We start from the raw sequence: 15,566 nt of genomic DNA on the forward strand, positions 1-15,566 counted from the left end.
GGGCACAGTTTCTCTAACTGAGGTCTGGAGGAGGGACATAGAGGGAGGCGCCAGAGCACACCAGAATCTAAATTGTTTCTTAAAGTGCCCATGTCTCCTGCGGAGCCCTTCTATTCCCCATGGTCCTTACGGAGTCCCCAGCATCCACTACGGACTACGAGAAATAGATTTACCGGTAAGTAAAATCTTATTATTATTACCAGTGAGGAAAGACAGGAAAATGCTGGCAGATCTAGCAGGTTATAATTTGTACACCCAGCTAGTAAATCATAACCTTATCTATAACACTCCATAACAACTTGTCCTGTTCTAGCTGTTGTAGAACTACAAGTCCCTGCCAGTCCTATCAATAGCATTTAGTTAACAATAGACTGCCCCCCCCCCCCAGGTAAATAGAGAAATAAAAATAATGATGCTAATAATAATAATAATAATAGTAGTAGTAATAATAATAATACATATATACACATTCACTGAAACCTATACCCTACTATTGTCATAGAGTTTTTGTTTAGAGTGCTGGCATCACGTGACTGGTAGCCTGGCTCGGGTCATGTGACCGTACCCGGAAGCGGCTGGAGGATGAGGCTGGAGTTGTTGGTGTCTCTGGGAGGGAGGTGACGTCACCGGCTGTCTGTTTTCCCTGCGAGACAGCCCCGGTGTGAGACTGCTGCACCTGTCCTCCGACATACTGAGAGACAGCCACCCAGAGAGGGAGGCAGCTGCCGATAGCTGGATACAGTGAGAGGGCATTGCCTGAGGCCTTATGCTGCACAAAGAGCAGATACCGGAGGACCTGAGACACTCACCGAGAGCAGGAGACACAATGAGACCACAGCCCCTGGCCTAAGAGGTGTCCTGTACTGGATAATACAGACAGAGGGAGGCTGGTATGTACTGAGGTATACACTGATCAACGCCCAGTGTCAGGCCTCCTATATTGCTGGCTGCATTAGTATTAGGGGAGATCATCTGCAGTGACAGACCCTACCCCATGCAATAACCTCTGAGCATCTGATCCTATGCAGAGAGCAGGTGACCCCAGGGACAATAAGCAGCAGAGAGTCCTGTACTCAGGGGAAGACCCCCCCTACCTCATTCAGAGCCTAGCAACCCATAGTAATAAAGCCAGTCAGTGCATCCTTTGTTAGAGGGATCTGAGCGACTGGCTCACTAGCTATGGGTTCTTGGGGTTCCATGGTATACTGAGTGGAAGGTTCCGCCATCCCTTACCCCGTCCACAGGAGCCTGCCTGTGCCGCACAGTTATATAGTTATATTTGTTGAAAGAAACAAAATTGCTGAAGGTGAATATTTAATATTTAAGATCATTGCAAAGGTAAGTTCTATTTCTGGACTAAGAATCCTGAACATCAAGAATTACCGGTTTGCATTGCTCACTAGGGCCAACTTTCCCTTGTTTATTGTAAACATTATTCTGTGTTCTATAGTACTGTTTATTTCTTTTTATGTATAGGGAAAGCACATACATTTAAGCCTTGTATACCTGCAGGTTACAGCCATTGTTGGCACACGCCATCTAAAAGAGGCCTTGTGCATGTCAGGTTGTAAAATAACAGGGACCAAAACATATACCATGGTATGGTACAAAGTCATGAAAATATGTTACCTTGCTCTTTTTTTATATACAATGTTTAAGGCAGTGCATAAATTGCTGAGTACTAACAGGAAGGATGCTGTACCCAAGAGCTTGCTCTCTGTACGGCTTTACTGAGCTCCCCGGTTTAGGCGGTGGTTTTACGCACAGCAGATGTTTATGGTAGCGTGTTGTAGGTAACCTAGGTGTGACATGCATCACAAAGATGTGCAGTCCCCTTTTATCTCATGTTTAATCTGTATGGATTAATCTGCCTAAAAACCTGTCGTGACATCTGTTCCATACCCTTGATAGAAAGGGGGCACTGGTTAGTGGAAGTACCCTGTTGTATATTAAATAGTATACAATCACATTACTTGTACTGACAATGATATATTGTCTATGACTTTCTGAGTCAAAAGAAAACATTTGCAGAATTATGTACAGAGCAGAATCCACTCATTTTATTATAGTATTTTATGAGTTTGCTAAGTAGCCTTTAGTCACAGTAGAAGACTGTCTGCATATGTACTAGCAGTCAGTAAAATTGCATAGCCTTATTTATTGTTCAGAAAAAACCCCATCCCCCACCCTACTTACAAACAGAAGTAAGACTTCAATCTGTAATGCACAGTGCAAAACAGATACTAGACAAGTGGTTATTCCGACCGTGTATATTTGTCAACATGAATATGTCTTATACCCCTTTTCCACTAGCTCAAAAAACACGGGTAAATGCACAAGGGCGCGCATTTACCCGTATTTCTTGCTAGTGGGAAAAGGGTCTCCTGCCGGGTTGGTGAGCGCAGTGGGAAAGGGGGCTGAGCACGGGCCGCAGCCGGGTAGCACCCGTGTCAGGCTCCCGGCTGCGACCCGTGCTTAGTAGGGGGAAAATGGGTATGAGTATTTTTTTTTTTTTTTTTTAAGGACATTTTCTATAAGCTGCATATGCATAAACTGGGTAACTGGAGCTTTGCACTAGCATGTGATTGTATATGTTAGTAGGGGTTGGGAAGGATATTGTGTGTGTTTGTGTGGGACTTAATGTACTATGTAGAAATCTTGTAAGTTAGATATGGAATACTGTACTCCAATTGTAATCTGTATTGATATCAGTAAGGATGGTGTAATGGTTATCATTACTGCCTCACAGCACTGAGGTCATGGGTTCGATTCCCACCATGGCCCTAACTGTGTGGAGTTTGTATATTCTTCCCGTACTTGCGTGGGTTTCCACCGGGTACTACGGTTTCCTCCCACAATCCAAAAATATACAGGTAGGTTAATTGGCTCCCAACAATATTAACCCTAGTGTGAATGTGTGTGCGTGCACATGTGATCGGGAATATAGATTGTAAGCTCCACTGGGGCAGGGACTGATGTGAATGGGCAAGTGTTCTCTGTAAAGCGATGCGGAATATGTGTGTGCTATATAAATAACTGGTAATAAATAAATAATATCAGAAGTTACCAGGAATTCCATGACCATATAAAAGCATGGAGTCACAGCTCCTAGTGCAGTTATACAGGTCACTGACATCCAAGTTTACATTTTCTTAATGAACACTGAAGTGATGACCTCAGAAATCACTGATTACAAGCAATGACATCAGAATCCACGTTTGTATTTACAGACATTACAGACTATAGTAGCATCACCAGATTATTCTATCTCTGTGGGCGTATTGATCAGTGCTGATTAATGATGCCTTTTGTCACGTCTGTGTTGAAACCGTTGTGTTTAAGTTAAAAAGGGCTCATATATGGACTTTTTGTAAATGTAACATTGGGGCAGATGTATTAACCTGGAGAAGGCATAAGGATCCAGTGATAAGTGCAAGGTGAAAGACACCAGCCAATCAGCTCCAATATGTAAATTAACAGTTAGGATCCGATTGGCTGGTTCCTTTATCACCTTACACTTATCACTGGTTTATCACTTCCTTATGCCTTCTCCAGGTTAATACATCTGCCCCATTGTGTAGTATAAAGGGGGGTACTCACGGGAGAGATGTGTGCTGAGCGATCTTAACACAGACCGCTCAACACACATCTCTCACCCCGCTCAGCACAGGGGGAAAGCCGACGGGGGGGCCGCTCACTTCACACAACGGTGAAGTGAGCGACCCGCTAGATTGAGCCTGCATGCAGCTCAATCTAGCATCGGCGATAGCGATGCGCGGGGCCGCGCATCGCTATCGCTGGAGGGCATACACACGGCAGATCCGTGCTTAAAATCTAAGCAATCTAGCAAGATTGCTTAGATTTTAAGCACGGATCTCTCCGTGTGTACCCCCCTTAAGAAGTAATGTACTCCCTACTGTTTCTAATGGGATTTTAGAGTACCAGACCAGTGTAAAATATCTTATCCCTTTTGTATGGTCTCTGACTGCTTAATATTTTTCTAATTTGCATTAGGGGTAACATTAATCTGTATATTCTGTATGGTATGGTGTACACTGTTGGTTATTATACACAGGCGGTCTTAATTTTGAATTGGTGAACACGCTACTGGCTGTTTATTCTGATAATATGTACATGAGTTTCTATATTGCGTTATATTGGAGATAAGCACTATATCAAATTATTATTCTTAGTAAAGGTCACCTCAGTCTACCCTCCCCCTGCTTTGCCCCACCCACATTCTGTCCAGCCCCACCCCCTCTATTTGTAGCTCCACAGCCAGCTCTGACTGCTACAGCTGCTTGTCCTGTGTCCCCGTGCCCACCTCTCACTGCATGCTGGAACTGGGACAGACCTTACACAATTAATATATAGATATGTGATCGCTTGGGTTAAGTGCCTGGCATGATGCAGTCAATTGGCAAGCTCTGGTGCTAATTGGATCTCACCCATTGTCTGTCTGTTGGATTCCCATGAAGCTCAATTCCTACACCTCTATACATCTCTTATATATATTAATCAATTAACTTATTTATCCACAGTGCCACCGCTATGCTGATGACATAATCTCCTCTCCTGTCCTTCTCCTTGTCTGAAATCCCATCGCCTTACTTGTGCCCACCCTACTCACACCTGTATGTCTCACATCGATACCACTCCCTGCTGTCTCAATCTCTACCCTAAATAGTACTTTCTGCAGCGGGGTACACTGGTATTCCACAGGGATTAATATTGGGGTGTAGAGTTGGATCTTGATCCGAGGCACCAACGGGCTAAAGCTTTGACTGTTCCCAGGATGCACTGCACCGCCTCCTCTATAGCCCTGCCTCCAGGCTCTGGAGTTCAGTTTGTAAGTTGGTGCTTGCAGTGCAGGCAGGGCAGCCCTAATAAGAGCTTTTTAAGAAGAAAGAAGACTTCAGGGGCCACAGCATAGGCACTAGATGCTGTGTGTGTCATGCTGACATTCTGGGCTGCGGCTCCACCACCTCCCCCAGCAGCGCTGCATACTCCTGCGTCCTGGTTGCGGGTACTTGCAGCGAAGGGGCTCCGGCCATCAGGCACACATCACCGCTGCTGCTCTCCTGGATCGCGTGGCCTCACTTCAGGGAGGAGGTAAGAGGGTCCCCCAGGTGGGACCCGCCGAAATCGCAACCCGGTCGTGGTCCCTGGAGACGGACCGCGCGCTGAGCACAGGTCGGATTTACTAAAATCCATTTATTATAGGCTCCATAGTACCCGGTGGTGAAGTCCAGTAGAGGGGATAAGGCGCTGACCTGTAGCCCCTCCCATAGCTCCATCTACAGCAGGTGTCCCCGCCCTGGAGCTGCATTTCTCTCTCTCTCATTCCCTCACTCCCTGTCAGCGTTTGGGCGCCATTACACAGAGCTGCGCTGATCATGGGACTGCTGGGCACTGTCTCCTCTGGAAAGCCGCTTGCCTCATCAGCGCTGTGCATTTACACATTTACAGGACACTTAAGTATTCTACATGTCGTTTAGACAGCGTTAGTTAAGAACAAGTGTACTGCTATATGAATATTTAGTATTCTGTGATACACATCCAGTATTTACTGTGCATTGTTATATCTGTATACATACATTTCTATATGTAGTATTACTAGTCCAGTGCAGTTTTATTTTTTATATGTAATCATTTCTGCATTGTACCTGTGACTGTGTGTGCCTATAGCTGTTGTGTGGATTCTGTACTGTGTATCACACATATTGCTATCACTATATTCTGTGCCCTGGGGGTCTAAGTGCGTCAGGGTCTCATATACCATATAGTGATCCACAGGATATACTGTTTTGTATTTTTCACTGTGTGTTTCAGTCACCTCATACCACTTAAATCCTCTTTTTGTGCTCTGCAATTGCGGTTACATATCTTAGGGGAATTTTTTTCAGTATAAGCGCCAAAGTAAAAAATAAAATAAATATAATATATACGTCCCTTGGAGATCTTCTCGTTGGGTTGATCCTCAAATGTTCAAAGGACGTTCTCAAATGATGTAGTTAATGTCCAATGATTTTATATGAAAACAGAAAAAGCAAACATGCAATGTGTAGTATTGTTTCATGTGATAATTTTTCTTTTCATATATAAAATCAACCTGATCCCATCAAGAAAAGAGAAGCAATAGCATAGGTGGGGGATCTATATGAGGTGCGTACCCCAACTCACACTAGGAGAAGCGGATATGTATGCAGAAAGGTTTCTTTTGAAAATCTTCACCCTCTTTGTGTGTCCTTCACCATAAAGTATGCAGGGAAAAGCATACCTAAACTCACTTTAAAGTGGGAATGAGTCAAATATATAAAGGTATCTTTTCTCCTGTTACTGCTGTATCAAATGGAAATGCATACCACACTCACAGGACAAAAAATGGAGATATTCCTATCAAGGTATCTTTAGAATCCACAACCAATTCAGACTTCAAGCAACCGATGGCTCAACAAGTGTTTCTCAATTGGTGCAGTTGATATCCAGTGGTTGTATATAAAGACAGAAGAAGCAAACGTACAATGTGTGATATTATTTTATGCACTATTTTCTTTTTAGATAGATAGAGCTGTCCTTATCCCATCAAAATAGAAAGGGACACTAATATAAACAGGGGATCCGTATAGAGTGCGTACCCCAACTCACACTAAGGAGAACAGATGTGTGCACAGAAAGGTTTCTTTTGGAATTCTTCACCCTCTTTAAGTGTCCTTCACCATATAGTATGCATGGAAAAGCATACCTAAACTCACTTTAAAGTGGGGAGAGTCAAGTGTATAAAGGTATCTTTCTCCTATATTGTTGTATCAATAAAGGTGCATACCACACTCACAGGACAAGAAGTGAAGATATTCTTATCAAGGTATCTTTGAGTCCACAATTATTTCAGACTTCAGAGAACCAGTGTGTCGTTTGGCAGTTCCAAATCCAGAAATAAAAAATGGTGCCAATCAATCCATTTTTATAAAAAATTTAATTCATACAGACATCCCATTGTTGGGAAACAAAACACGTACATAAGCAGTCACTAGTCACTCCTTGGAAGGAGACTCAATTAAAAACATAAATCGCATCCAAAAATATATTTTAAAAAAATCCAAAATTCATAAAATGCATTAAATGATAAAAATACCTCAAAGGTTGGCTTCTTGGAGTAAAAGGGGTTGCACAGTGCCCAGTATTGCCCAGTCTTTTTCTTGTGAAATTTCTGTCTTTTCGGGGTGGGGTGGCATCCTGCTAGACAATTTACACCGGTTAAAGCTGCCTTGTGCACATTTCAAGAACTCCAATCCTTCTGCTTACATATCTTAGGGGTTTTTTGTCAGGTATTGTGTTTGTCTGGCTATATTGTACTGATACGCCCTAAGGCTACATTCCCAATAATGTCTGCTACACAGGGCGGGAAATCCACAGACGCTCCTGCATCATGCAGTGCTGGCGCAACGGATTTACTTGAGGAAATGATTTCTGCTGAGGGTTCAGGTACTGGGTGTTCTGCACCCCCTAGTCAGCCCGCAGCACCTGTGGCAGATCCACCTTGGGCTGCATTTTCAAATATGCTGACTACGCTTGTAACAAGACTTGCGCCCCCGGTGGGACCTCCTTTGCCATTACAGCCACATATTGTCCCTGTAGTTAATCCACCATGGGCGGATACTCTGTCAAGCCAGTTACAGCAATTAAATCAGTCCTTGGTTAAACAAAAACCTAACCCTCGCCCTACTGGGACCAAAGGGTCATCTAAGCGGGCCATTTTTCTCTAACGTCCTAAGTGGATGCTGGGGACTCCGTAAGGACCATGGGGAATAGCGGCTCCGCAGGAGACTGGGCACATCTAAAGAAAGCTTTAGGACTAACTGGTGTGCACTGGCTCCTCCCCCTATGACCCTCCTCCAAGCCTCAGTTAGATTTCTGTGCCCGACGAGAAGGGTGCACACTAGGGGCTCTCCTGAGCTTCTTAGTGAAAGTTTTAGTTTAGGTTTGTTATTTTCAGTGAGACCTGCTGGCAACAGGCTCACTGCATCGAGGGACTAAGGGGAGAAGAAGCGAACTCACCTGCGTGCAGAGTGGATTGGGCTTCTTGGCTACTGGACATTAGCTCCAGAGGGACGATCACAGGCCCAGCCTGGATGGGTCCCGGAGCCGCGCCGCCGGCCCCCTTACAGAGCCAGAAGAGCGAAGAGGTCCGGAAAAATCGGCGGCAGAAGACATTCCTGTCTTCAATAAGGTAGCGCACAGCACTGCAGCTGTGCGCCATTGCTCTCAGCACACTTCATACTCCGGTCACTGAGGGTGCAGGGCGCTGGGGGGGGCGCCCTGAGACGCAATAAAACATGATAAAAATACCTTACATGGCAAAAAATACATCACATATAGCTCCTGGGCTATATGGATGCATTTAACCCCTGCCAGAATATACAGAAAAACGGGAGATAAGGCCGCCGAAAAGGGGGCGGAGCCTATCTCCTCAGCACACTGGCGCCATTTTCCCTCACAGCTCAGTTGGAGGGAAGCTCCCTGGTTCTTCCCTGCAGTCACTACACTACAGAAAGGGTTAAAAAAAGAGAGGGGGGCACAAATTAGGCGCAGTATTAAAACATACAGCAGCTATAAGGGGAAAAACACTTATATAAGGTTATCCCTGTATATATATATATATATATATATATATATATATATATATAGCGCTCTGGTGTGTGCTGGCATACTCTCCCTCTGTCTCCCCAAAGGGCTAGTGGGGTCCTGTCCTCTATCAGAGCATTCCCTGTGTGTGTGCTGTGTGTCGGTACGTTTGTGTCGACATGTATGAGGAGAAAAATGATGTGGAGACGGAGCAGAGTGTCTGTAACAGTGATGTCACCACCTAGGGGGTCGACACCTGAGTGGATGTACTGTTGAAAATTACGTGACAGTGTCAGCTCTGTATAAAAAAACAGTGGTTGACATGAGACAGCCGGCTACTCAGCTTGTGCCTGTCCAGACGTCTCATAGGCCGTCAGGGGCTCTAAAGCGCCCGTTACCTCAGATGGCAGATACAGACGCCGACACGGATACTGACTCCTGTGTCGACGGTGAAGAGACAACCGTGATTTCCAGTAGGGCCACACGTTACATTATTGAGACAATGGAAAATGTTTTATACATTTCTGATAATACGAGTACCACCAAAAAGGGCTATTATGTTCGGTGAGGGAAAAACTACCTGTAGTTTTCCTGAATCTGAGAAATAAAATGAGGTGTGTGATGATGCGTGGGTTTCCCCCCGATAACAATTGATAATTTCTTAAAAAGTATTGGTGTATACCCTTTCCCGCCAGAGGTTAGGGTGCGTTGGGAAACACCCCCTAGGGGGGATAAGGCGCTCACACGCTTGTAAGAACAAGGGCTCTACCCTCTTATGAGATGGCCGCCCTTAAGGATCCTGCTGATAGAAAGCAGGAGGGTATCCAAAAATGTATTCACACACATACTGGTGTTATACTGCGACCAGCAATCGCCTCAGCCTGGAGGTGCAGTGCTGGGTTGGCATGGTCGGATTCCCTGACTGGAAATATTGATATCCTAGATAAGGATAGTATATTATTGCCTATAGAGCATTTAAAAGATGCATTTCTATATATGCATGATGCACAGCGGAATATTTGCCGACTGGCATCAAGTATAAGTGCGTTGTCCAATTCTACCAGTAAAATGGTCAGGTGATGCGGATTCCAAACGGCATTTGGAAGTATTGCCTTTGAAAAGGGACATTTGGGGTCGGTCTTTTAGACCTGGTGGCCACGGCAACAACTGGGAAATCCACGTTTGTACCCCAGGTCGCCTCTCAAAATAAGACGCCGTATTATCAGGCGCAGTCCTTTGTTGGCAAGCGGACAAAAGGTTCCTCTTTTCTGCTCGTGACAGAGGGAGAGGAAAAAGGCTGAAGAGATTAGCCAGTTCCCAGGAACAGAAACCCTCTACCGCCTCTGCCAAGCCCTCAGTATGACGCTAGGGCCTTACAAGCTCAGGCACGGTGGGGGCCCGTTCTCAATGAATTTCAGTGCGCAGTGGGCTCACTCGCAAGTAGACCCCTGGATCCTTCAGGTAATATCTCAAGGGTACATATTGGAATTCGAGACGTCTCCCCCTCGCCGTTTCCAAAAGTCGGCTTTACCGACGTCTCCCTCTGACAGGGAGGCAGTTTTGGAAGCCATTCACAAGCTGTATTCCCAGCAGGTGATAATCAAGGTACCCCTCCTGCAACAGGGAACGGGGTATTATTCCACACTATTGTGGTACCGAAGCCAGATGGCTCGGTGAGACCGATTCTAAATCTAAATCTAAAATCTTTGAACACTTACATACAGAGGTTCAAATTCAAGATTGAGTCACTCAGAGCAGTGATTGCGAACCTGGAAGAAGGGGACTACATGATGTCTCGGGACTTCAAGGATGCTTACCTTCATGTCAAAATTTACCCTTCTCACCAAGGGTACCTCAGGTTATGGTACAGAACTGTCACTATCAGTTCAGACGCTGCCGTAGGGATGGTCCACGGCACCCCGGGTCTTTACCAAGGTAATGGCCGAAATGATATCCCTTCGAAGGAAGGGAATTTTAGTTATCCCTTACTTGGACTATTCCCTGATAAGGGTAAGATCCAGGGAACAGTTGGAAGTCGGTGTAGCACTATCTCAGGTAGTGTTGCAGCAGCACGATTGGATTCTCAATATTCCAAAATCGCAGCTGGTTCCGACGACTTGTCTTCTGTTTCCTAGGGATGTTCCTGGACACAGTCCAGAAAAAAGGTGTTTCTCCCGGAAGAGAAAGCCAGGGAGTTATCCGAGCTAGTCAGGAACCTCCTAAAACCGAGCCAAGTCTCAGTGCATCAATGCACAAGGGTTCTGGGTAAAAATGGTGGCTTCCTACGAAGCAATCCCATTCGTTAGATTCCACGCAAGAACTTTCCAGTGGAACCTACTGGACAAATGGTCCGGGTCGCATTTTCAGATGCATCAGCGGATAACCCTGTCACCAAGGACAAGGGTATCCATCCTGTGGTGGTTGCAGAGTGCTCATCTTCTAGAGGGCCGCAGATTCGGCATTCAGGACTGGGTCCTGGTGACCACGGATGCCAGCCTGCGAGGCTGGGGAGCAGTCACACAGGGAAGGAATATCCAGGGCTTAGGGTCAAGCCTGGATACATCACTTCACATAAATATCCTGAAGCTAAGGGCCATTTACAATGCTCTAAGCTTAGCAAGACCTCTGCTTCAAGGTCAGCCGGTGTTGATCCAGTCGGACAACATCATGGCAGTCACCCACGTAAACAGACAGGGTGGCACAAGAAGCAGGAGGGCAATGGCAGAAGCTGCAGGGATTCTTCGCTGGGCGGAAAATCATGTGATAGCACTGTCAACAGTATTCATTCCGGGAGTGGACAACTGGGAAGCAGACTTCCTCAGCACGACCTCCACCCGGGAGAGTGGGGACTTCACCCAGAAGTCGTCCACATGATTAAAAAACTCGACAGGTATTGCGCCAGGTCAAGAGACCCTCAGGCAATAGTTGTAGACGCTCTGGTAACACCGTGGGTGTACCAGTCAGTGTATGTGTTCCCTCCTCTGCCTCTCATACCCAAGGTACTGAGATTGATAAGATGGAGAGGAGAAAGCACTATATTCGTGGCTCCGGATTGGCCAAGAAGGACTTGGTAACCGGAACTTCAAGAGATGCTCACGGAGGATCCGTGGCCTCTACCTCTAAGAAGGGACCTGCTCCAGCAAGGACCTTGTCTGTTCCAAGACTTACCGCGGCTGCGTTTGACGGCATGCCGGTTGAACACCGGATCCTGAAGGAAAAAAGGCATTCCGGATGAAGTCATCCATATCCTGATCTAAAGCCAGGAAGGATGTAACCGCAAAAACATTATCACCGCAATTGGCGAAAATATGTTGCGTAGTGCGAGGCCAGTAAGGCCCGACGGAGGAAATTCAACTGGGTCGATTCCTACATTTCCTGCAAACAGGAGTGTCTTTGGGCCTGAAATTGGGGTCCATTAAGGTTCAGATTTCGGCCCTGTCAATTTTCTTCCAAAAAAGAACTAGCTTCAGTCCCTGAAGTTTAGACGTTTGTAAAAGGGGTACTGCATATACAGCCTCCTTTTGTGCCTCCAGTGGCAATTTGGGATCTCAATGTAGTTTGGGTTCCAAAAGTCACATTGGTTTGAACCACTTAAATCTGTGGAGTTAAAATATCTCACATGGAAAGTGGTCATGCTGTTGGCCCTGGCCTGGGCCAGGCGCGTGTCAGAATTGGCGGCTTTATCTTGTAAAAGCCCTTATCTGATTTTCCATTCGGACTGGGCGGAATTGAGGACTCGTCCTCAGTTTCTCCCTAAGGTGGTTCCAGCGTTTTCACCTGAACCAACCTATTGTGGTGCCTGCGGCTACTAGGGACTTGGAGGAATCCAAGTTGCTGGATGTTGTCAGGGCCCTGAAAATATTTCCAGGACGGCTGGAGTCAGGAAATCTGACTCGCTGTTTATCCTGTATGCACCCAACAAGCTGGGTGCTCCTGCTTCTAAGCAGACTATTGCTCGTTGGATTTGTAGTACAATTCAGCTTGCACATTCTGTGGCAGGCCTGCCACAGCTAAAATCTGTAAAAGCCCGTTCCACAAGGAAAGTGGGCTCATCTTGGGCGGCTGCCCGAGGGGTCTCGGCTTTACAACTTTGCCGAGCAGCTACTTGGTCAGGGGCAAACACGTTTGCTAAATTCTACAAATTTGATACCCTGGCTGAGGAGGACCTGGAGTTCTCTCATTCGGTGCTGCAGAGTCATCCGCACTCTCCCGCCCGTTTGGGAGCTTTGGTATAATCCCCATGGTCCTTACGGAGTCCCCAGCATCCACTTAGGACGTTAGAGAAAATAAGAATTTACTTACCGATAATTCTATTTCTCATAGTCCGTAGTGGATGCTGGGCGCCCATCGCAAGTGCGGATTGTCTGCAATACTTGTACATAGTTATTGTTACAAAAATCGGGTTATTATTGTTGGGAGACATCTTTTCAGAGGCTCCTCTGTTATCATACTGTTAACTGGGTTCAGATCACAAGTTATACGGTGTGATTGGTGTGGCTGGTATGAGTCTTACCCGGGATTCAAAATCCTTCCTTATTGTGTACGCTCGTCCGGGCACAGTATCCTAACTGAGGCTTGGAGGAGGGTCATAGGGGGAGGAACCAGTGCACACCAGTTAGTCCTAAAGCTTTCTTTAGATGTGCCCAGTCTCCTGCGGAGCCGCTATTCCCCATGGTCCTTACGGAGTCCCCAGCATCCACTACGGACTATGAGAAATAGAATTATCGGTAAGTAAATTCTTATTTTTCCTCACAAGCCACTAATATTTCGGATGATTCTTCAGATTCGGATGGGGAATGTACTGATCCATAAGATGCTGATACCGCTGCTTCTAATGAAGATTCTACAACACAGGTTGATGTTCCTGACTTAGTGGAGGCTATCAAATTGATGATGAGATTGACCCTCCTGATACGTCTAAGAAACCTTATAAATTCAAACGTCCGAAGGATACTAAATTAGTCTTACCACATTCTGACCATTTAATTGACATATGTCAGGAATCCTAGTCTTCTCCAGGAAAGAAATTTCCCTTTCTATAAAGATGCTAGCTCGTTATCCTATCTCTGCGGAGTTGAGTAACAAGTGGGAAACCCCACCACCAGTGGACTCACATGTAGCCCGTTTTGTGGTGTCATCTACTCTGCCTGTCACCACCGTCACCTCTTTGAAGGAACCGACGGATAAGCGTGTGGAGGGTTGCTTGAAGTCTATTTACACTCTTATAGGTGCTGTATATAGACCCACTATCGCAGCCTCTTGGGCTGCAAAAGGCATTGAAGCATGGGTTCAAACAATTGAGGAAGAGCTACCTCTGAATTTTTCTGACACTGCCAGATAATATCTGTCCTATACTACCACAGCCTCCCAGTATATTCAGGAGGCGGCCTCTGATGCAGGCTTTATGGCGGCAAAGGCATCTACTGCGTGTATCCTGGCTCACAGGATTCTGTGGTTACGGTCCTGGTTGATGGACCTGGACTCTAAGAAGACCCTGGAGGTACTTCCTTTTAAGGGAGATATACCATTTGGAGATGATCTGAACAAGATTGTGACCGACTTGGCGTCAGCCAAGACTGCTTTTCTCCCTAGTACTAATCCTTCGGTCCTGAAGGCTGAGAGTGCTACTTTTCGTTCCTTTCGAGCTCCAGGTAAAGCAAAGGGTCAGGCGTACCAGAGACAGGCTCACACTTCCAAGTCCTCTAAGCCCAAACCTAAACGTTCTTGGCCCGCCCGTCAGCCTGCTTCCAAACCGGACAAGCTTGCTGCATGACGGGGCGGGCCTCCCCCTGGGTGACCCCAGGGTGGGAGGCCGACTTCTGCAGTTCGCCCAGGTATGGTTAAAGACCACTTCGGATGCCTGGGTGCAGGAAGTGGTCTCTCACAGGTATGCGATCTCTTTCAAGAGACGTCGGCCTTGCCTGTTTTTCTCAACTGTTATCCCTTCGGATCCGTTAAAAGCACAATCTCCTACATTTGGTTGTCCAATCCCTCCTGGATACAGGAGTAATAGTGCCGGTGCCTCTGTCTCAGAGAGGCAGAGGATACTATTCGACGCTGTTTCTAGTTCCGAAGCCGAATGGATCCTCCCGGCCTATACTCAACCTCAAATCTTTGAACAAATTTGTGAGGGTGTCCAAATTCCGTATGGAAACTCTGCGCTCTATTGTACTGTCTTTGGAACACAAGGACTATATGGTATCCCTGGATATACAGGATGCTTACCTACACATACCTATTGCCACGTCGCATCAGCAATATCTACTGTTTGCTATTGGCAACCTTCATTATCAGTTCCAAGCCTTGCCTTTTGGACTGACCACGGCTCCTCTGATCTTCACCAAGGTCATGACGGCCCTTCTCCGCTGTCAGGGTATTGGGATCCTGCCGTATCTGGACGATTTGTTGATCCTGGCGAACTCCCCAGAGGTTCTCCTCAGTCATCTGGAACTGATGGTCCAATTCCTACAAGCCCACGGGTGGCTCATCAACTGGAAGAAATCTTCACTGGTCCCTGCTCAGAACATGGTGCACCTGGGGGCATTACTGGACAACCAACATTTGTTCTTGTCTCCAGAGAAGGTCCTGAAACTTCAGGACAGAATCAGATGCTTCCTCTCTCGCCAAAGAGTGTCGATACAATCGGCTATGCAAGTACTAGGCCTCATGGTGTCGGCTTTCGACATGGTAAAGTACGCTCAATTTCATTCATGCCCTCTGCAGAGGTCAATCCTTTCCAATTGGGATGGCCTGCCTCACCGGATCAGGTCTCAAATGATCTCCTTGACTCCGGAGGTTCGTCTGTCACTAAGTTGGTTGCTTATAGGACCAACAATTGAGCAGGGGTCGTCCCTTCTGGATCTCCAACTGGGTCCTCATAACGACGGATGCCAGTCTGAGGGGTTGGGGCGCGGTGTTGGAGCAACACTCTCTCCAGGGTC

At 46.4% G+C, this 15,566-nt stretch overlaps 1 protein-coding gene across 2 annotated transcripts in view; it reads left to right on the top strand.

The window, feature by feature from the left end:
* The first annotated feature begins 560 nt into the window (after nucleotides 1-560).
* The window catches only part of ABCA3 (ATP binding cassette subfamily A member 3), a 90,476-nt gene continuing 75,470 nt past the window's right edge, over nucleotides 561-15,566 (top strand). The window contains exon 1 of one of the 2 annotated variants that reach the window (XM_063934691.1): nucleotides 561-902. The gene's annotated coding sequence lies outside the window, so the exon portion shown is untranslated. The remainder of the gene's footprint in view (nucleotides 903-15,566) is intronic. The other variant, XM_063934690.1, reaches the window with a different exon arrangement.

This window comes from Pseudophryne corroboree, chromosome 7 (assembly GCF_028390025.1).
Source record: "Pseudophryne corroboree isolate aPseCor3 chromosome 7, aPseCor3.hap2, whole genome shotgun sequence".
NCBI lineage: Eukaryota > Metazoa > Chordata > Amphibia > Anura > Myobatrachidae > Pseudophryne > Pseudophryne corroboree.